This window comes from Camelus dromedarius, chromosome 4 (genome assembly GCF_036321535.1).
Source record: "Camelus dromedarius isolate mCamDro1 chromosome 4, mCamDro1.pat, whole genome shotgun sequence".
Classification (NCBI taxonomy): Eukaryota; Metazoa; Chordata; class Mammalia; order Artiodactyla; family Camelidae; genus Camelus; species Camelus dromedarius.
In genome coordinates this window covers 87,038,822-87,061,890 of record NC_087439.1, presented here as the reverse complement: position 1 = coordinate 87,061,890, position 23,069 = coordinate 87,038,822, and positions in this window count along the sequence as shown.

The window sequence follows — 23,069 nt, the reverse complement described above, 5'->3', positions numbered from 1 at the left end:
CAGAATCAAGAACCCAGAAGTAAACCCTCCCATATGAGATCAACTAATTTTTGACAAAGATGCCAAGAATACACAATGGGAAAAGGATTGTCTTTTCAATAAATGGTGTGGGAAAGCTGGAATCCACATAAAAAAGAATGAATTCAGACTCTTATTTTACACAATACACAAAAGTCAAGTCAAAAATGATTGATGACTTGAATGCAGGAACTGAAATCATAAAACTAAAACAAAACATAGAGGGAAAGTTCCTTGACATTGGTCTTGGCAGTGCTATTTTGGATTTGACACCAGAAGTAAAGGCAACAAAAGCAAAAATAACCAAGTGTGACTACATCAAACTGAAAAGCTTCTACACAGAAAAGGAAACCATTAATAAAATGAAAAGGCAGCATACCAAATGGGAGAAAATATTTGCAAACAATATGTCTGACAAGGGATTAATATCCAAAACATATAAAGAACTCTTACAACTCAATAGCAAAAAACCAAGCAATACAATTAAAACTAGACAGAATATCTGAACATACATTTTTGCAAAGGAGACACAGAAATGGCCAACAGGTACATGAAAAGGTGCTCAACATCCCTAATCATCAGGGAACTGTAAATCAAAACTACAAAGAGAGATCATTTCACACCTTTTAAAATCATCATCATCATAAAGACTAGACATAATTATACTTTTCCACCATCCACTCAAAGTTATTATTTACAAGTGTATTGCTTTCATCAGCATTTTCATATATTGTTTAAAGATATATAAAATGACTAATCTCCTTTGCAAAAGTCTATATTTTATTGACTTATTTCTTTTTAAAAGTTAACTAATTTATGTTTGTTTCTCTTACATATTGATTAAAAAAAAACCATGTTTCCTTGAAAAATAGTACATGTGTAGGAGGATATATTGTGACAATGCTATATATCTCACTGTTGTTTATCCTATTTTTATGTCTTTTTGATTTCTTATGTTCTTGAGTATTGCCTATTTAAAAAAAAACGGATTGTGTCTTACATATAGTGATGTCTTGGTAAACGTTTCATGAAGATTGGTTGACTGAAAGGATAAGCCAATGAATAAACGTTATTTCTCATAGACTGTTAATGACTTTTATAGTCAGGCGTTAGAAGCATCACATTTTGCCTGTTGGAGTTAAATCAACATCTAAGACATATTTTAATGACTTTTTTTTGTTCCACTCTACTGTCTTATTAAGGTATTTTATACAAGTATGATGTTATTTCACATGGATAACCAATCTGAAACTATCAACAAAAACAAAAATTATATTTTTACCAGTGGCTTAGAAAAAATCTGTGTTAATCTACAAATATGAACAATTATGATACAGTTATGAGAACAGATCTGAAGGAGTAAGTCCATTTCAATATTGTAAAATGTTATCAGAATGACTGTAAGGAGGGATTCAACTTCTACTTAACATGGATGATAATTGATATGTTAATTATCATTCTCTTTGGCTATAATAATTTTGATTAATTGACAATGCAGAAATACAAGAACTTTTTGCTAATTAAAAGCTTGGTTGGTTAACAATGAGACCTATGGCAAACCTACAGACAGGAGGACTACAATATTAAGTCCTGATGTTTAAATTTGTTACCCGATCTTATAAATTTGAATTCTTTTTTCACTAATGAATAAATATCTAGACGAATATTATCTTAGATATATAATGTGTTTCATCTTCTTAATGCTCAGAACCTGATAGTGAATGGTGTAAATCTCTGAAATATTGATGGCCATTCAATCATTAAGTTTCTGTTTTTGCTTTGTTTCATTTCTGAGTGATTATGAGCCTGGCTCTGTGCAACAGAGACATAAAATTTTTATAAGACAATTTTTCTGCATTCTAATAATTTATATAAAAAAGAAATGGCATAAAATATTTAGACATTTCTTTTCAACATGAATAATACTGGTTTTGGCTTTACATGTGTTAAAGTCTACTGAAGCAAGAATCTAGCAGTCAGTGAATGTACTGTGGGAAAGTCCGTGGATTGAATTGTGTCCCCCATAAATTCATATGTTGAAGCTCTAACCTCCAATGTGACTGTATTTGGAGATAGGGCCTCCTACATGTGTGTAACCAAGGTTATATGAGATCATGAGGGTGAGACCCTAATCCAATAGGATTGATGTTCTTATAAGAGGAAGAGACACCTAGGATGTGTGCACAGAGAAAAGAACATGTTGTCTTCTACAACAAGAAGGCGGACATCAGCAAGCCAAGGAGAGAGGCCTCAGGAGAAAGCAAGCCTGTTGACACCTTTATTTTGGACTTCCAGTCTCCAGAACTGTGAAAAGATAGATTTATATTGTTTAAGACTCCCAGTCTGCGGCGTTTGGTTATGATAGCCCCAGTAGATGAATACACAGAAATAAGACTTCCATAGGGGCTTGGATATGGAAAGTCAAGAAAGGAAGCGAGAGAACTCCCTTATCCCAGAAATGATGATTCTCCAGCTATTTCCTGTATTAGGAAATGGTACCCACCCAGGTTGTGGGCTAGAAGCCTAGGATTTATCCCCATCATCTCCTCCATTTTCCCCACTCAGGCTTCAAATCTAGCAGTAAATTGTTGTATTCTACCACTTAAATACATTTTGAATAATTTTACTCCTCTCCATTCTCACGGCTATAGACCAGTCCAAGTCTCCTTCTTCTCCAGCCTGGACAAAGCCTTTACTCTGGCTCCCTCCTATCCATTTAACATCTGCCTCATGAGTGATCTCTTTCAAATGCAAGTGTAGTGATGCCTTTCCTCTGTCTGCCATCTTTTTATAATAAAAGTTTAAATCCTTACTTTGCATGAAAATGATCTGGCCCACATCTCTCTTTTAAGAGCCATCTTTTACCACTCTTACCCTTGTTTACTCCAACAATAATGAGTTACCATTATCGTAATTTTAAATTTTTTTCTGCTCTGTTTCTCATCTTCCCTTCACCTGCTCTGCCTTTGTTCCACTTTCCTTCACTTCTTGGAAGATTAGTCTGCACACTTTATCTCTACTGGATCATAGGATACATGAAAAGGTGAGCGTGGTTTTCTAAGAGATGAAAAGAAATTTAGGGCCTGGTGTTGATGGACATTGTAACATATCAAAGAAGTGCTAATATGTCATCTCTTGTCTCTATCATAGCTTCAACCAATTGAAGATAGAGATTCAGGGAGCCAGGAGAGCATAAGCTTTCTTACTAGGTACGTAAAATTCAACAAGTCAAAAAATGCAGAAATTTTGATATAGTTGGTGGGCTTGAGTGTAGCTTTGATCTGATATTAAGTCGAGGCTTCTATTACCTCCCAAACAGTTCTAGACATTGGGCTATACCCCAAACACTTGGCCAACCCCAAGAAGGATCCCAATTTGGTGCACAAACCCAGCTGTAAAGGGGTAGAGAGCATCACAGGAAGTTTCTTCGCCCAGCTTCCTGTCTCTGAAAACCAGGTTCTCAGCCTTCTCTCCTCCTCACCATTAAGGAGGCAGGAGCCAACGGCCCTTCTCACCTGGCAGTGAAACAAGCAGATCTGGAAAAAGGAACAGAGGTTGACCCAGTCTTACCTTGGAGGTGGTCATGAATAAGCCAGTCTACCTCTTCTGAGTAAGTAAAGGTGAAAGATTTTTCTTTGGAATTTCTGAGAAAATCAAGGTGATGACAAAATGCTTTTCTTTTATAAGCCGATACTGAAATAGGAGAATAGGGAAAGCGTTTCCTCTTGTAGAGGGAAGAACCAAGTTCAGCTCTGGAGTTTAGAACAAGTGGAAAATGATGTTTATCTTCACTATGAAAATATGAAGGGAGGTGAGAAGGCAACTGGAGTTACAAACGGAAAAAAGCTAACATTTGAAGGTTAGGATGAGAAAGAGTTCTTAGTGAAAGGGGAAAAAAGGGGAAAATACCGGTCATGTCAAAGTTTCTCTTTCCAATTAAACTTTTATTAAAATTACATATTTTAGAATAAAAGAAGATTGATACTGATAAAAACCACATTGATAGGAATGACTACTTAAGAGAATAAAAATATATTTCAGTTCAGACAATGCTCTTGGAATGTGTGAAGATAGGTTTGCTGTGTTCAGGATGAGAGCACTGTTCTTGTTAAGTACAGTGCATCCTGATACTCAATAAAGCAAACAGGTGTCAAACACCCAGCTGTCCTGCTGCCTCAGGATTCCCACACGCCCACCGTTAAAAATATCAGACTTAATTCTGAGCCTGAAGTTCATATTTGCAAAATTATTATTTGAACTTCTTTGGCATTAGCTTTGTTAGCATTGCTCCAGAAGAATAATTACTAGGTGTCTGAATGAACATAGAGATATTAATGAATCATTAGATAGTATGCTGGAAAATAATGGGGCAAATATTTTATTTTTGTAAACAGACAATTACGAAGGCAAATCCATCTTTTAGTGTGAGTGGAATCCCAAATAGTGCTTCTCTCCCCATAGATCCCTTGCCAGACAATTGACATTGTTTCCAAATGTGGACCACATGAAGTTCTTAAGTGGCTGTATTATTTAAAGTATAGTCATGATTATTATTATAACTGAGTCCTCAAATAGCAATGGCTTAAACAGGATGGTTTATTTCTCTCCTACAGGTATCTGGGGCTCGTATGATGGCTCCATGATATTAAGAATCAACCTTCCTTCCACCCAGTTACACTGCAGTCCTTGGGTATTGCCCACATCCTTATGGCCCAAAGTGACTCAGAAACATTCCATCCAGTGTGCAGCAAGTAAGGTAAAATGCGTGACTTCATCCTGCTCATGTTTCATGTAACAGAGTTGATTAACATGGACACGCCAGGCTACGAGGAAGCTTGTCAAGTTCACCCTTATCTGGGCAGTGACTGGCTCAAAGAAAATCCGAGGGTTCCATTAGTATGAGAAAGAAACACAGAAAGAATATGAAAGACAAGGAGCAGTGTCCACAAATATTACTTTAAGAAGTGCAGGGGTCAGCTTCTCCTGGGGAAAGTTGCTGAGCCAATGTCATCAATCGAGAAAGTATTTTTTAAAAAAGAAATTATACTTGCCTATATAAAATTATAAATGTTTTCATGGCAAGTCAATTAGCAAATGACAGATTTTGAAAAAAATCTTTATAATGCAGATGCTAATAAAGGTTACGCATATTTACTATCCAACAGGTTTATGTGAATTGATAAGGAAAAGGCATATACATCACAGAGAAAACAAATCCAAATGCCTCACAAGCGAAAATTTGGTCAAAACCACTAACAAGGAAACACAAATTACGGCAGCATATCACTTTACACTCATCCGATTGAAAGATTTTTTAAAGTTTCAATACCTATTCCAACAGAGATGCGAGGAAAGGGCTGTGCTTACTTACTGTTGAGGAAAAGATAAATTGCTGCAACTTTTCAAAACCAATCTGGTAACACTGGAAAGTTTTAAAATATCTCCCTTCTGATCCCAAACCGAGGAATCGATTACGTAGATATAGGAGAACCGCCTGGTACAAAGGTACTTCCGAAGCTTGGTTTGTAGGGACTAAAACCTCGGGGAAAACGTGAATGCCTAGCAGTGATGAATAGGTGAATAAATTAGCAACTCCCATACCATGAACTAGATAAGAATTATTACTTTTAAGAGACTAATAATTATATTATTTTAAGCAACTATAAGAGAATTAGTATAATGAAATTATAAGATAACTAATATCATACAGACATTTAAACATGTAATAGGGCTATAACAGCTGCCTTTAAAGGATCTCCATGAGATATTATTGTATGAAGAAAGGAAGCTGCAGAAACGGAATGTGTCTGTATATATCCATATTCTGTAAATACCTGTTGTGGTTTGAATTGTGTCCCACAAAAAACTGTTGAAATCCTAACCCCCAGTACGTTTAAATGTGGAATTATTTGAAGATAGACTCTTTAATATAATCAAGTTAAGATGAAGCCATCCTGGATTAGAGTGAGCCCTGAATCCAGTATATCTGGTGTCCTTGTAAGAAGAAGGGACACAGACATACACAGACAAGATGCTATGTGAAGACAGAGGCTGAGAATGGAGTGATGTGTCTGTACATCCAGAAAACACCAAGAGTCACTGGCATCACCAGAAGCTACGAGAGACACATGTAGCTGATGCTCTCTGAGAACCTCCAGCAGGGAACAAACAACCCTGCCAACTCCTGGGTCTGGATCTTCTAGCCTCCCTAATTACAAGAGAGTACATTTCTGAAGTCTTAAGCCATGCAATTTGTGGTACTTCGCTATGGCTATCCTAGAACCCTAATGCGACACTTAAACACCCAACTCTACAATTATCTATACAAGTATAGGAGAGAGCAAAGGGAAAACATGGCAGAAAACAACAGTGAAGAGAATTTTAGAAAACAAATATGAGTTATTTTATATCAATGTGTATAGGTATAAACAATTTTAAATTAGTTACTTAAAAACACGTACAAACACACTCCTTCACCTCAACTACCGAATTCCAGTTATGATGACACTGTCTTTGGGTAGGTGGGCTTATCTTCTTTCCCCTCCCTCCACCTTCTGAATAATAATAAATAAACTTTCTTTCCCAGAGAAACAAGATACAGATCTGATTAGTCTGCGATCTCTTCACATGAAATTTATCTTTTAATTATGTAATTTACTGAGGGTCTGAAATTTTTTTGAGATTCTTGTCTAATTTGAGATATTATTGGGATAAGAAAAATTTAAGGTTCTCCATAAAAATTTAGCCTCTTGATAGTATTTAATGCAATATTGGTTAAATGGCATTCACAAAATTATTCAAATTGAACAATTATTCAGTAACATACATCAAGCTTAAGGTACACAGAACAAGCTCTTATGAGCACAAATATTATAATTAACAATATTATGAAATGTGCACCTCCGGTTGGTTATTCAACATTCAAGCATTATTCCAACCACTTAGTATTTTGTAATGGTAGTTAGTTTGGGTAGAAAACCTATTTCCCCTTCTCTTGATTTTACAGTTATAGTACTTATATCTCACTTCTAACCATTACCATTATCTTACTATAAAATATTATTATGATTGTGACTTTTCATTGAGCATAGCTGATGCTGCTAAAAATAATGGAATGCAAGTATACATGAAATTTGATTTCTGTGACTGCTTGACCTAAATCTGTGCTGACTAACTGCATGCTAATTGATACTAGAAGTTTTCTCTGAGACCGTGATGTTTGTATGTTAAATTTTAAGACAAAGATATCAGCTTGATCTTCTTTGTAGATTAGCACATATTCCACTAATGTGACTTCTGAAAAAACTAATGCAATTGACAGGAATCTAAAACCGTTTTTAAAACATTGAACATTAAATCCGATACAGAAATGCTATTAAAAATATAAAATAAATGAAACAATTAGAAATTAGAAATAAAGGTGAATTAACCAATAACAATAAGGACTTCCCTTTAACAATTTCTGAATGTACTACTACTAAAGTAACACTATATATATATGTATATTTATATATTAGATTTCAGGAAATCAAAGTATTTTCTAGATTTCTAATTAATTTTCGTAACCTGCCTTTAATGCAGAGGAGGAAGCATTTACTTCATTGTATGATGTGCTTTCTAATAACTGACCCAGTAAATTCCTGAAGAACAGATTTGCTACCTATAGTTAATGATCTTTTTGATGGTGATTAGCCGTTTTCCAAGCTGACTATTCATTTCAACACTGAAATGCAAAGAAATACTACAAAGTCACAATATACTATTACAGCATATATTAATCACTCTTATTATCATAGGAGGTTGTCAACACAGCTGAGCCATCAAGGCTCCTATTTATGTTACTCTTCAGCCAAATTATTTAGGAGGACAGCCCATGAATTTCACTAGGATATTTTATGATGAACATCTTTCACTGCAAAGTGAAGTCAATAATTAGTATCAGCTGGAAAAAAATTTGGATCAGCTGTGAATTGGACTCCTTAAACATTGAACGCATTAGCAGAGAGGAGTGATAACCCTTAAAATAAAAAACTTACATGATCTGACAGCTGAAGCAAGATGCAGAGTGATCAAGATGCCCCCATAGTAAAGTAAAAGTATTTTAATGGAAGTACAATAATTGATCAAAGAGACACTCAGGCCTCCTGGGTCCAGAGTGAAGCTATTCCAAGTCCTTAAATCTGCCATAAAGCTCTAATGGACACCCAGGGGGACACTTCTGACAATTTATTTTAGTTTAAGTGAATTCCAGAACCTTAAATTACCAGAGAGAATCTAGTAGCTTGCTGCATTTGCTTGCATTTTCTGTTTCTGATTACTTTATGGATTAAATTCAAATGTCTCATAATTACTAATTACTAACTTCATGATAAACAACAAATAGCTAAAAGATATGTCATTAAATAGTTCCATCTATAATTAAAGCCCATTTGCTGGAAGGTTCTGAACTTTACTGTTTACACACATTTGCAAATCCTTGTTTCAGGTTCTTAAAATACTCTCATTGCTTGCTCAAACACTAGCTCAAACCATCCTTTATGTTTGTACAAATTTCCTCAATTAAAAAAAATTATATTACTTACATAATAGTGATGTTAACACACAACATTAGCCACCAACAAATGTATGCTAACCTACTGGCATCAGAATAGAGTCTGATGATTATAAGCACTTTCTGTAAAATTTCTCAGGCAATAGCAAAACAACTGTGGAAAGGAATGAGTTTATTGCCTTCTATAATAAATGTAAAGAAGCTTCTTCCAAATAGCTTGTTCAACTACGCAATGGTTTTGAATCTCACTGTGACCAGTTTCTGGAATGGAGTTGCCATTGCTTTTATTCTGCTAGCTAAACAGGAAGGAGTATAGTTTTGGAAAATTGAAATGAGACTCACAAAGGCCATATGTTCATGTGTTAATACCTTTTCTGAGTATCCAAACTTAGATATTATAAAGAATAACTTACTGAATACCTATATGAGCTGAATATTTTGATTTCTTCCTCCTCAGAAAATATAAAACTATATATATATATTTATATTTATGTAAATATATATAAAAATATATATATGTATATGAAAACTGAAAGAATCTAACAGAAAGAAAGGCCCCTTGGAAACTATTCCTGATCTCCAAATATGAATGTTCATAAACTGTTTTAAATTTATTTTTATTAAATTATAAACTTTACATAATATAATTTGCCCATTTTAAGTGCTCTATTTGTTGAGTTTTAACAAATGTAAATAGTTTTATAGTCACTCCCATAATTAAGATATGGAAGATTTATATCACCCCCAATGATGCAGTCAAGTGCAATTAAAATCAATTTTATCTCCCCACTCACAGCTCCTGGCAAAAACTGCTGTGTTTTCTCTAACTAAAATTATTCAATTTATATTACCTTATATAAATTAAATCATAGATTATGTAAAGTTTTGTGTCCGACTTCTTTTACTTAGTGTCAAATTGGATCTTGCTACTTTATCCAATGTAAATATTCTCTGCCTTTTCATTGGAGTATTTAGACTATTTATATTTATTGTAATTACCAATAGGACCTCTATGTTTCCTATTTGTTCCATTCCTTCACTGTCACATTTTATTGTCTCTGCCTTTTATAGAAATTGATTATTTTTTGATTTTCATCTCTGCTTTAGCTTTATCAGTAGTACTTCTTTGTTTTATTATTCTGTATTTGCTCTCAGTTTACAATATGCATCCTTAACTTACTAGTCTATATCTAAGTGATATAATGCCACTTAATATATAATGTAACATCTTACAACAGTTTATTTCCATTTCATTATTCTCCTTCAAGATATGTTATAAAATTCATAATGCATTGTTATTATATTTGCTTTAAATAATTATCTTTTCAAGAGGTGAAAAAAAAGTAAAATACATTATATTTATCTACATATTTGCCATCACTATACCCTTCATTCCCTTTATAGATCTAAAAACTCTAAGGAAACTTTTTTAATATTACGTCAGTATAGGAATGATGATGATGATGATTTATCTCAGCTGGCATTTTGGTATCTGTTTCTTTTTACTAAAATTTCCCTAACTATGGATTTTTTTTTTTTTTTTGCTTCTTGCATATCTTTTAATTATACTGTTTTTGGATGGATCTTTATTTTGTATTTCTTTGAAGAACATTGGATTTTATTCTTGTTCATTAAATAACTATGGATGAGTTTTGATCCTTTTGAGTCTAGTTTTTGTTAGAGTCCATAGCAGACTTTACACTGGGAATAACTTAGCTCCATTGCTATGACAAGATGCTTTTAAGTACTCTACCTAATGTCCTGTCCATTATAAGTAATTTCCACTTTGTCGAGAAGGGAGCACCAAATATTCCCAGGTCTATGTGAGCTCTGGGAGCGTTCTAGGGCTATGTCTCCTGTTGGTTATTTCCCCACCTTTGGACATTTTCTTCTCACACAGGCACAGATCACTTTTCAGACATGGGGCTAGAGTTTCCTATCTTTCTGGGGGCAGGTCTTTCCTCTTACACACTCTGCCTCACACAGGCTAGGCGCCTTTTACCTTGCAAATTCTGCTCTCTGTCTTCTCAACACATCAAGACCACCAAGCCCTGTTTGGTTATCCTACACAATGCTGTGGCCATCTTCAGGCAATAAGCGAGACAATTAAAGAGCTATTCTTATTAATTTTCTTTCTTTTAGTTATCCTACACTGCCCTTTTTTATAGTATCTAAAAACTGTCATTTTATATATTTTGTTTAGTTGTACAGTTGCTTATGGTGTGAGGACAATTCCTCTAGTCGTCATTCTTTCAAAGACAGAAGGGGAAGCACCACATACTACTCAGTCATAAAAAAGAATAGAATAATGCCACTTGCAGCAGCTTGGATGGACCTAGAGACCATCATTCTAGGTGAAGTCAGCCAGAAAGAGACAGAAACATACCATATGGCATCACTCACATGTGGAATCTGAAAAAAGAAAAAGAGGACACTCATAAACTCACCTACAAAACAGAAACAGACTCACAGACATAGTAAACAATCTTATGGTTACTGGGGGAAAGGGAATGGGAAGGGATAAATTTGGAAGCCTGAGATTTGCAAATGTGAGCCACTATATGTAAAAATAGATTTAAAAAAATGTCTTTTATATAGCACAAGAAACTGTATTCAGCATCTTGTAATAACCTTTAATAAAAATGGATATAGGTATGTATATGCATGACAGACATGGTGCTGTACACCAGACATTGACACATTGTAACTGACTATACTTCAATGAAAATTAAATTAAATTAATTAATTAATTATTAATTTAATTTAATTTAGTACAGATTCCTAAGACCCCAGATGGAGAGCATAATAAATGGAAACCAAAACAAAAATAGGAAATTTAACTTAGACACAGGGACAGAAAAATTAGCAGAGCAGGCTTAGAAGTCACAGCTCCATGCCATTGTCCACTACTGCAGATGTTATTTCCAGCGTGATCATTTGTGATAACAGCTCACCAACAAGAAAGTCAGAACTCTGACAAACACCTTTGTATAGAGCATAGCAAGAAGCAAAAAGTGTCTACAAGGCTCTGAATAACAAGAGCATTTATAGCGGGAGTCACAAAATTCCCATGTGATAGTTCATGTGATTTGGCCCTTAATCAGAGCTTCTCAGCTTCTCACTCAAAAATGTTTTTTGTCTTCTTTTACTAATTTATATTAAATTATTATTAATACTACAAATAATTACATTTTATTTCTGTTTTTCAAGCTCATGGCAAGTTAAAATGGGAGTTTTCAAAGAGATGTTAGTGAGAGAAAACCTGATGGTAAAGAAAGAAACAAAAAAGCCGTAAAAAGCTAAGTAAAACTCAAAAATCATATTAATTTTGATAAATTTTTATTCCAGAATTAAGAACAATTTTTATCTTATTTAGGAGATATATTGTGTTAAGTACGTTTAAGGCAACTTTTAATTTATATTTTGTTAATAAAAGTAATATAAAACTTATTTAATTTTTTTAAAAAAATCACTATAACTAGATTGTAATATCCTATTTAACAGATCAGAAAATAGATTCAGAGAAATTAAGTAACTGGACCTAATTTATATAGCTAATAATTGGTAGAGTACGGTCAAGAAGCTACATCCCTCTGAGTCCATAGTTTATATTTTTGAAGCTTAGATTCATTGATATTTATAATTTAGAGAGATTAGATAGTGTGCTTAAAGTCACTCATCTGGTACTTAAAATAGTAAGAATTTGAAACTTTGCCTACTTAATTACAAACTTGTTGCTAATATTCTTTAAATTACACTAACATCTGATCAACTATAAAGGCATCACATCATTTATCTACAATGGAAGACAATTAATAAAATTATGCACTATAGTTCTAGCAACATTTCTAATATTACCTCAAAGGAAATTATTTCAATAAATTCTTTTAATTTGATGTCAGCTAAAAGCAATTATAATCCTGACTTTACCCCAAATATCCTTGGAAGCATATTAAAAACTAATTATTAAAAACATCAAATACCATGAGAGGGATTAAAACAAACAGTGGACAGAGTAAATTTGAATTTTAAAAGATCAAAGGGGTCTTCCAGCACTTCTAAATGTATTCTAATAACCAAAGTAATTCTTACCTGATTCTTGGCTAGTACTACTTTTCACTTAAGTATAATTTTATAAGGTTAAAAATACTATTTTAAAAATTGTTAAATTATTTTAAAATAGAAACATTGCACTAAAAATAATTAACAAAACACAGTATGTTATTTATAAGGACCCGAATCTACTTATAAAGATTCAGATAGGTTAAAGGTAAAAGGATAAAGATACATTATAATAAGAATTATGAAAAGAAAGCTGGAATAGCTATGTTAACTAGATAAAGAAAACTTTTGAACAAGGAAGGATATCAGAGATAAAGAGAGACATTACATAATGATAAAGGGTTCAATTCTCCACCAAGATATATAATCCCGAATGTGTATACGTCTAACAAAAGAGGAACAAGCACATTGATACAAGCTGACAAAATCTGTAATATCAAAACCAAAGACATTACAAAGAATGAAAACTACAGACCAATATCTCTCATAAACATAGATGCAAAAATCTTCAACAAAATATTAGAAAATATAGCCAAAAGAATTATACACCAAAACTCAATGAGATTTATTCTATGTGGGCAAGACTGGCTTGACATTCAAAAATCTATTAATGTAACCCATCACATCAACATGCTAAAAACTAAAAGTCATATGATTATATAAGGAGGTACAGAAAAAAGATGTGACAAAATCAAATACGACTTCATGACTAAAACCAACAAGAACAAAAACTCTCTTAGCAAGCTAGGAATAGAGAAGAAGCTTCTCAAATATGAAAGAACATCTACAAAAAGCCTACAGCTGACTCTATACTTAATGATTAGAGATTGACCACTTTCTCTCTAAGACAAGGAACAGGGCAGAAAGGTCCTCCCTCACCACATCTAGTCAACATTGTGTTGGGAGCCCTAGAGAGTGCAATAGGATAAGAAAAGGAAGTAACACTGCGATGGTCAATTTTATGTGTCACCTTGACTGGGCCACAAGGTGCCCAGACATTTGATCAAACATTATTATGTTTGTTTCTGTGAAGGTGTTTTTGGATGAGATTAACATTTAAATTGGTAGAATAAGTTCAACAACTTACCCTCTATAATGTGAGTGAGCTTCATCTAAATAGCTGAAGGCCTAGATAGAAGACAAATATTGACCCTCCCCTGAGTAGCAGAGAATTCTTCCTGCCTGAGAGCTTGGGATATTGTCTTTTTCCTGCCTTCAGATCTGACCTGAAACATCAGCTCTTGCTGGGTCTTGAGCCTGCTGGCTTTCAGATGGGTACTAGACTGTTGGCTCTTCTGATTCTCAAATCTTTAGATTTTAATTGGAACTAGACCATTGCCTCTCCTGTGTCTCCAGCTTGTCTACTCACCCTACAGATCTTGGAATTTGACAACCTCTATAATTGTGTACAACAATTCCTTAAAATAGTCTCTTTCTCTTTCTCCCTCTCTTTACTACTGAGCTAACTCCAGAGGTGAGACATGGGTGATAAAATAGAAATATGGATCAATGAAATAGAATAGAGAAGCCAGAAATAGGCTCGTGATTATATGGTCAGCTGATCTTGACAAGATGCGATGGCAACATGATTGAGAAAGAATAATCTTTTCTACAAATTGTGCTGGAACTCTTGGCCATCCATATGCCAGAAAGAAAGAAGAAATAAAGAGAGAGAGAAAGAGAGAAAGAGAAGAAAAGAAAGAAAGAGAGAAAGAGAAGAAAAGAAAGAAAGAAAGAAAGAAAGAAAGAAAGAAAGAAAGAAAGAAAGAAAGAAAGAAAGAAAGAAAGAAAGAAAGGAAGAAGAAATAAAGAGAGAGAGAAAGAAAGAGAAGAAAAAAAGAAAGAAAGAAAGAAAGAAAGAAAGAAAGAAAGAAAGAAAGAAAGAAAGAAAGAAAGGAAGAAAGAAAGGAAGAAAGAAAGAAAGGAAGAAAGAAAGAAAGAAAGAAAGAAAGAAAGAAAGAAAGAAAGAAAGAAAGAAAGAAAGAAAGAAAGGAAGGAAGGAAGGAAGGAAGGAAGGAAGGAAGGAAGGAAGAAAGAAAGAAAGAAAGAAAGAAAGAAAGAAAGAAAGAAAGAAAGAAAGAAAGAAAGAAAGAAAGAAAGGAAGGAAGGAAAGAAAGGAAGGAAGAGAGGGAGGGAGGGAGGGATGGATGGATGGAGAGGGAGGGATGGATGGAGAGGGAGGGAGGGAGGAAGGAGAAGGGAAAAGAAAATAAAAAACCTAAACAGAGCCCATACATAAAAATTATTTCAAAATGGATCATAAATCTAAATGTAAAATGTGAAACTATAAAACTTCTAGAAGAATGCATATGAGAAAATATATATGACCTTCATTTTGGTCGTCAAAACAAGAAAAAACTTAGAAATGATCACAGCCAAGAGATACTTAGGATTACTATATATAATATGGTATCCTGTATGAAATCCTGGAAACAGAAAAAGACATTAGAAGAAAACTAAGGAAATTTGAATGAACTATAGACTTAAGTTAATAACAATATAGGTTCATTAGTTGTGATGAATATTCCATAATAATGTAAGATGTTAATGATCGGGGGAACCGGATGTGAGGAATATGGTAACTCTACGCTAGCTTCTCAACATTCCCGTAAATCTAAACAATTCTAAATTTTAAAGTTTATTTTTGAAAAATCAAGGGCAGAGCTTTAAAGGAAATGATTATATCTACTTTACTAGATATTGAAATCATACTAAAGCATATCTGTCCCCTTGTAAGGAGGACAAAACTGATGATCAGCTTCTTAAGTGGACAAATCCTTGAGTACATTGTCTGTTCAAACTGTGTTGATGAATTTTTATGCTTCTCTTTACAGTTCTTTCTTTTATGACTCCTTTAGGAGAAAGGCTTGTTATTTTGACTTCAGCCAGATGTTTTTACATCTCCTAACCTCTATTTTAGGAAAGGTGCTAGGTTCAAGGACAGAAACAGAAGGGGAAAATGGAGTGGTTTGGGAGCTACTTTGAAAAAGAAAGGGGCAGATTCTTAACAGATCATATAAATTAAAAAATCAGTATTCAAACCATAAAATTCTATATTCACAAACCCACAGGATGTCTGTAATTCATATAAATCCTCTTCTTATTTTATTTAAAACGTAGAGATTTTAAGACAAAATTTTGTAAATTGATTTATAAAGCAAAACATTCAGATGTAGTTCTTCATTTTATAAAAGTGCAGCAGGTTCTTTTAATTAATGGACCTTTGACACGAATGAAAAGGATTTGGATTTTTAAGATGTAATTGTATTTTCTGAAACTCATCTAATTGTTTAAAAAAAAAAGCCTCACACTTATAATTACTAACAAGATAAATATTAATATGAAACTTTTTAACTGATAAAAGAGCTTTAATCTATAAAAAAAGTGCTAGCCTATTATATGTTAATAAGAAAGATGTGCCTCAGAATACCTACTTAAAATGAATCATTGTAAACTGTTCACACTGAGCGCATTTAAAGTACTTTTTACAACTGACGGTAAAAACAAAACCAAAAAAAAGTCATTTTATATTTTTGGCAAAAAGATAAGAGGTACTAGAATAGTTCCAGAGCTAAAAGAAAGTATTGTGAAAGATTAAAATAACACGTCCCTCACTATTTTTAATGAAAATAAAATCCTTTCTGGGAATCATTAACAATAGAGATATTCCAGTAATTTTGATGGATATACTTTAAAAATGGTCAAAGCAACAACCAATCTTACTTAAGCCCTGAGATTCTGTTTTACTACAAGGAAATGTAGTCTCCATTGTCAAAGTTGAGCAAAACAGGCTTCAGAAATTAGAAGCTGCAAACTACTCTTCTTTTGCTCATAACGGTTGAATTATGAACATCAACTTGAAAAATCAGATCAGGTCTTCCACTGCTTTTTGTCCAGCAGGCTTTTCTTTTTATTTTAGTTGGTGTCTTTTTTGAACCCAAGAAATCCCTGGCATCTCCCTGCCTCTTATATTATATTGTCTCCTTATTCATTATTTATGTCTTTCACATTTCACTTGAGCAGAGTGCTTATAGTTCTTTGTGTTTTTTAGGAGACATAATGTGTCTATGGCAAAAGAGTTAGGAAAGTAAGTTTTGATCTTCAGATACAATGCATTTCTTGGTGAAACCTACCTGAACATATTGCCTGTGTATATAATACACAGTAATGCATATATATATATATATATACACACACACACTCTTTTAATACTACCCTAGACAACATTGGTTATGTCTTGAAAGCTCTTTCATGAAAAATGTATGTATTCCATCATGCTATACTCTTAGACATACATGTATATGTGTGTGTTTGTGTGTCTGCATGTTTACATACATATGTGCATGTGCATATATGTGTGTAATATCTAAGCTTTCAGTTATTGAAAGCTCTCAGGGCCATATATATTATACGTTCTCGTTCTTCTTATTATATTTTAATATTTGTATTATGCTTTCTTGGCCAGTGGGTATTACAATACCACACATGTTCTCGGCCAACGAGTTCTGTACTATTGTCTAATCCTGAATGTGGTGACCATATAACTTAAATGTGTGTGTGTGTGTGTGTGGGTGTGTGTGTGTGTGTGTGTGTATATATATTTGTGGTGGTTGTTAACTTTTTTATGTTAAAATTATCAGTTTACACACTTTAATTGTACATGCTTTAATGTATGTCAACTAAACCTTGATAAGCTTAATTACAAGTGATTGTGGACAGATTTAGGTGGATGGGCAGCAGAAAAGGAAATTTCTGTGCTGAAGGAAATGTTTGCTATTTTGCTTTGAATGGTGGTTATAAAATTCATTACACAATACAACTAAGATCTGAGTAAAAAATAAAATACATAACAATTAAACAAAAACAAAAGAATGTAGAAATTAGAAATTAGAAAATTCAGGACTGATGAAATCGGGCATTGTTAAGGGTTCCATAAGTATCATGGGAGCCTGGGATTATTGAGGGCAAATTGCAGGGAAATTAGTTAGAAGAAACTATGGACAAGGCACGTTATGACCCCAGAGGATCTGAAGAGAACAAAAGAGCAATGATTAATATAAAATGACTGAAAATACAGTTACATAGAGAATATGTAATATGTCCTGCATGATCAGGAATCCATCCTCCACTTCAATCGTCTAAAGACACTTTTGTACCTTGGGAATGGATTTGGTGGTCAATGTACAAATCCTGGTAATAAAGTACTCGATGACGTCAGGTTAAGGCTCCAGACACTTTGAGATTTCAAAATGAAGATTGACTAACGTCAGAGTCAGAGAGCTCACGAATGAACACCTCCAATACGTGTGAGGGATAAACCACCAGACAATGGAGGCCATAGTTTCAGGTACAACGTACACTTTAAGCGCTACCAAGGAAAACCAAATAAGACCATTGATGACAAAATCAGTTCTGGTTTTCAGCAACCGGACCACCCTGCTTAATTAACGATGGTGGTAAGCTGGTCAGCTGTGCTAAGTCATTTCTGCCTTACGCTTTCTTATGGCTGGAAACCAGAGATTGCTTTATTATGGGAACAGAGCTTCCTCACTTTGGCATTGTATTACCTATGATCACGTGTTATGAGAGCCTTAGGGGGAAAAAAAACCCACCAGCGATATGGAAACATATTTGCTGCCCATAGAATAGATTATATGGGGAACACAAATGCTGGTATCCTTGATTATCAAATGACCATGGCCAGGATCATAAGCCTGTGTGGCATGAGTGCCATGGACCATAGTCAAATTTGGGGCAGGCAATTTGTACCCATGCAAGAATGTGGGCCCTGGGCTACTTTTTCTAATATTTTCATGAGGAGCTGAAATATCTGACTTGAAAATTCAATCTCTAAATTTTCAATTTCTTGTTCAAATTAATTAAAAAAAGCCCATAAAGCTCAAATAAAATACATCTTCAGTTCAGGTTTGCTCCCGAATCTGTCATCTTTCAAGCTCTACTTTAGATATCTGCACTGACTAAGTTCACTTTGTTGCGGTTTATTGCGTACAGCCTCCCTGGGGAAAATGATGTTGCTGTCCTATAAGTAAGACTGCTTCTTTGTATATGAAATACTTTCTGTCATTCTAGAGAATTAACAATATGAGGCCTGATTATCTTAAATAAAGTAGGAATGCGAGGTGGTGGCCATAACGTGTCACTTACTCTTTCTCTAAGCAGGAAGGAAAGAAAGAGGAGAGAGAGAGAAGGAAGGAAGGAGGAAGGGTCATTATGACAGAGAATGTTAATCTTCTGAAAGCTGTCAAAGATCCTCAGAAGCAAGAGGCCCTTTGTGTTTGTACATAACAAATCTCTCAGGGAGGACAAGCAGCAGGGTGGCCCCAGGATTACAGATTACTAAGCCCCAGGACACAGGCTGGCTGTACCTAAGCCATGGGTGATCCCACATCTTTCAGTAAAAGTGACCTTTGGAATAGCCCATTTTCACCACCCATGGGCAGGTAATCACATTCACAAGATTACTTTTTGTTCTTCATATTTTTTCAATATGTCCTTAACTTTAAAAAGCCTCAGGGTACAAACACAATAAGGTCATTCATTAAAATATTTAGTCAGGCTGCTAGTAATGCAATAGTGTATTTCATACTGCCTCTTCCTCTTGGCAGGGCAATTGATAAGGCAGGTTTTGTTTTATACCCCGAAGATGTATAAGCTGGGACTGTAACAGCATGATACTCAGAGGTGGTTCTCATTAGAAATTGCTTTCTTTCTATTTCCCCAAAACTATACATTGGCTACCTCAAATCTATTTCAAAAAGTAGGTAGAGTAGATGTGAGTGAGTGAATGAATGAATGAATAACATAAACTTGTAAGCAGCATGAACCATGGGATGATTTTTAGGGATACGAATCAGTCAACTCTTTTGAAAGAACAAAGGAAATTGATGACTCTTTTGGAAGCCATTAATTAAACCAGCTTTGGTGACATCTTTCCTTCCAGAGCATCTGTGGGTAGGTAGAACTAAGCAATGAAAGACTGAAGTTAGCAGGCACCGTGCAATACAGAGGCCAGTACTACCCTCTGGTATGTTAATCTGGTTTGGAAGCTTATACCTTGGCTGATGGAAATTTGTATTGCCTGGCGATGGACAAATCACTTTGATGCCAAGGTCAGCTTTCCCTATGGCTCGCCTGCTTCAGTCAAGAGCTGGCTCTGCTGAAAGACAACATTATGATCAGAGACAGGATTTATTAACCCAAAGTGATGCTTGGGGTGTAGAAAAAATGACTGATACTCCTTTGTGACTTTATAATATTTAATAGTTTTCACTCACACTATCTCAATAATTACCTGTGTTAGTATGATCTTCATTCTATTAACAAGGATCTGAGGCTTAGAGAGCTAAAGGGACTCGTCCACAGCAACAGAGACTGCTTTTGAGAGAGTCGGATCTGGAATTTGGGCTTTCTGACTTTAAATTCTATGCCCTTTCAACTTCCCAAACATGTCCGTCCAAAAACTGAGATAATACGAACAACACTGTTTCTGAGACTATGGTTTTCCGAGGTCTCTGATGTCCTGCCCTTATTTTATCACTTCCACATCTTTTCTCCACAATACACAGGAATGAATGTAATTGCTGCGTAAACTCACCAGCTACCTTGATCAGAAAGGAGGAGGTATGTTCCTGACAAGAGGGAATGCAAATTGTCCAAAGTAAAAAGACATCAGGAGGAAGTGCCAGAGAGATGAACATGAAAATGAATGGGGCAGTAGATGGTCAGAGTAGATGAGAACCCTTACGTATCGGGATTGAGATGAGGAGCGAAGCCATCTCAGTGCCTGCAACTCTGGGGCAAAGAAGACCCTGTGGTTCTACCAGAGATGAGGTGGAGGGTTCAGATACTGTGAGTAGACGAAGGTGTGAATGATGGGACAGGTAGATCTTGCATGAAACTCCCTGAGTTAGAATCCCATCTCACCCATTCCCCCGCTGTGCGATCTCAGGCAAGTCACTTACCTTCCCTGACCCTCTTTTCTCTTCTGTATAACAGAAGTAATAACAGCATATGATTCACTTAAGACCTAAGATTCCTGTGAGAAGCAAATGTTAAATGATTTTCATATTGCATGGTGTGGTCAATAAATTTGAGCTTCTGTTACTGATGGATATGTATGTTAGTCACCTCATATTATTTTAGATGAAACGAATACAGTTGTGTTTCCAAAGGTCAGCCCTAATGTACTTTTCAGGATCCATCTGCCAAACTTTAATAACAAGAAGTTAGTAAATAATTGGGCATATAAACAAATAAAAGTTGTCATAAAAATGTGATACTGATTAGACATCCAACTCCTCAGTGAACATTGTGTAAAGTATAAATCTGCATTTTAATCATTTTCTGTCAAACTTGTATTTGTAATTTTGTTTTGCACCCCATGTGTTCCCTTGTAATTTGCTTTCTAATTTACTCAGAAAGCTGTTAAGTCAGATTTATAAAAATCACATGCAAACAAGAATAACCAGAAGACATACAAATGGGCGACAGGTACATGAAAAGATGCTCACATTACTCATCATCAGGGAAATGCAAATCAAAACCAGAATGAGATCACCTCACACCTGTTAGAAGGGCCATCATCAAAAAGGCAAGAGATAACAAGTGTTGGCAAACATGTAGGAAAAAAGGGAATTTTTTGTACCACTGGTGAAATGTAAATGGGTGCAGCTACTATGGAAAACAGTATGGTGATTCCTCAAAAGATTAAAAATAAAATTACCATATGATTCAGCAATTCCATTTTTGGATATATATCCATAGGAAATTAAAGCAGGATATCAAAGAGATATTTGCATCCCCATATTAATTTGTAGCATTATTCACGATAGTCAAAATCTTCAAATTCAATCCTTTTTGACCAACTTAAGCATTTGTCAATAGACGAATGGATAAAAATAGATGTGAGATACATATGTGTGTGTGTGTGTATATATATTTATACACATATATACACAAAGTGGAATATTATTTGGCTATGAGAAAGAAGGAAGTCTGCCATTTGAGACAGCATGGATGGAACCTGAGGGCATTATGCTCAGTCAAATAAACCAGAGACAAATAAATACTGTGTGGCATCACTTATATGTGGAATCTTAAAAAATAAAAAAGTCAAACTCATAGAAACAGAGAGTGGAAAAGTGGTTGCCAGGGGTGGGGGTGGTGGGAGAAACAGAAAGAGGTTAGTAAAGGGTCCAAACTTTCAGCTATAACACGAATAAGCTCTCAGATCTAGTATATAATATAGTGATGTTAGTTGATGACACTGGGTTGTATAATTGAGGTTTGCTAACAGTCTAGAACTTAAATGTTCTCACCAAAAATATATGTGAGGTGTTAGACTTGTTATTTCACTAGATGGGAGGAATCCTTTCATAAAGTATATCAAATCATCATGATATATACTTAAAATATCTTACAATTTTATTTGTCAAATACACTTGGATAAATGGAAAACATAATTTTCAATTTAAACTGAAAAGAAAAAAATGAATACTAGGAATTAATGAAAGTTGAGGCTTGGTTGAGGTAGTCATGGGGAATAAGATATATAGCATCTGACTTAGATTCTGGGAGACTATTTTAAAATTAAATCTTTTATTCTCAGTTGTGTTTTAAATAGGTGGGTTGACCACTTATTAACCTCCAGATAAAAGCACCATCACCATGGCAAACATCTGTTCATTCATTCATTCACACAACAAACTTGCTTTCACAACTCACAACACCGAATATTTCCAGGTCTGTGGTAAACAATGATGATACAGAACTGATGAAGGCAAGGAACTCACAATACGATAAGACAAGAAATACATAAAAGGACAAGAATATGAAATGCTGCAGAATGTCAACGCTTCAGCTCATTCACTTGAATTAATCTAACACCACATTCCCATTTAACAAGTCCCATGTTTAACAAGCTAATCAATTCAAGGGCAGCAGCCGTATTTTATTTATCTCCATTCACCAAGCCTAGCATGAAATGAAGACTAAACAGGGAAAGCTGATCTAACCGTAACTCGCATAGTATCGCAGTTTAAGGACTTGCTGACTCTGGCGAATCAAGTGTACTCACTCCAAATGCTATGTGCACACATTCAGATACAACAAACACTCCTTCACCATTTCAGCACTTTCCCTGAGTTTGCAGTTGAGGTGAAGGAGAGGTTTATAATGCCAGCAGCTTCCCAAAGAGAACAAACCCAGAGAAGTTCTCTGGCTAGCCTTGACGTCGCTTGGTGTAGAGAATTGAATTGTAGGCACCCCCCTCAAAATATGTCCACATCTTAATTCCCAGAACCAGTGCATGTGATCTCATTTGGGAAAAGGGTCTTTGCACCAAGAATCTTGAGATAAAGAGATCATTTTGGATTATCTGGGTGGTCCTAAATCAAATTACAATGTCCTTAAAAGAAAA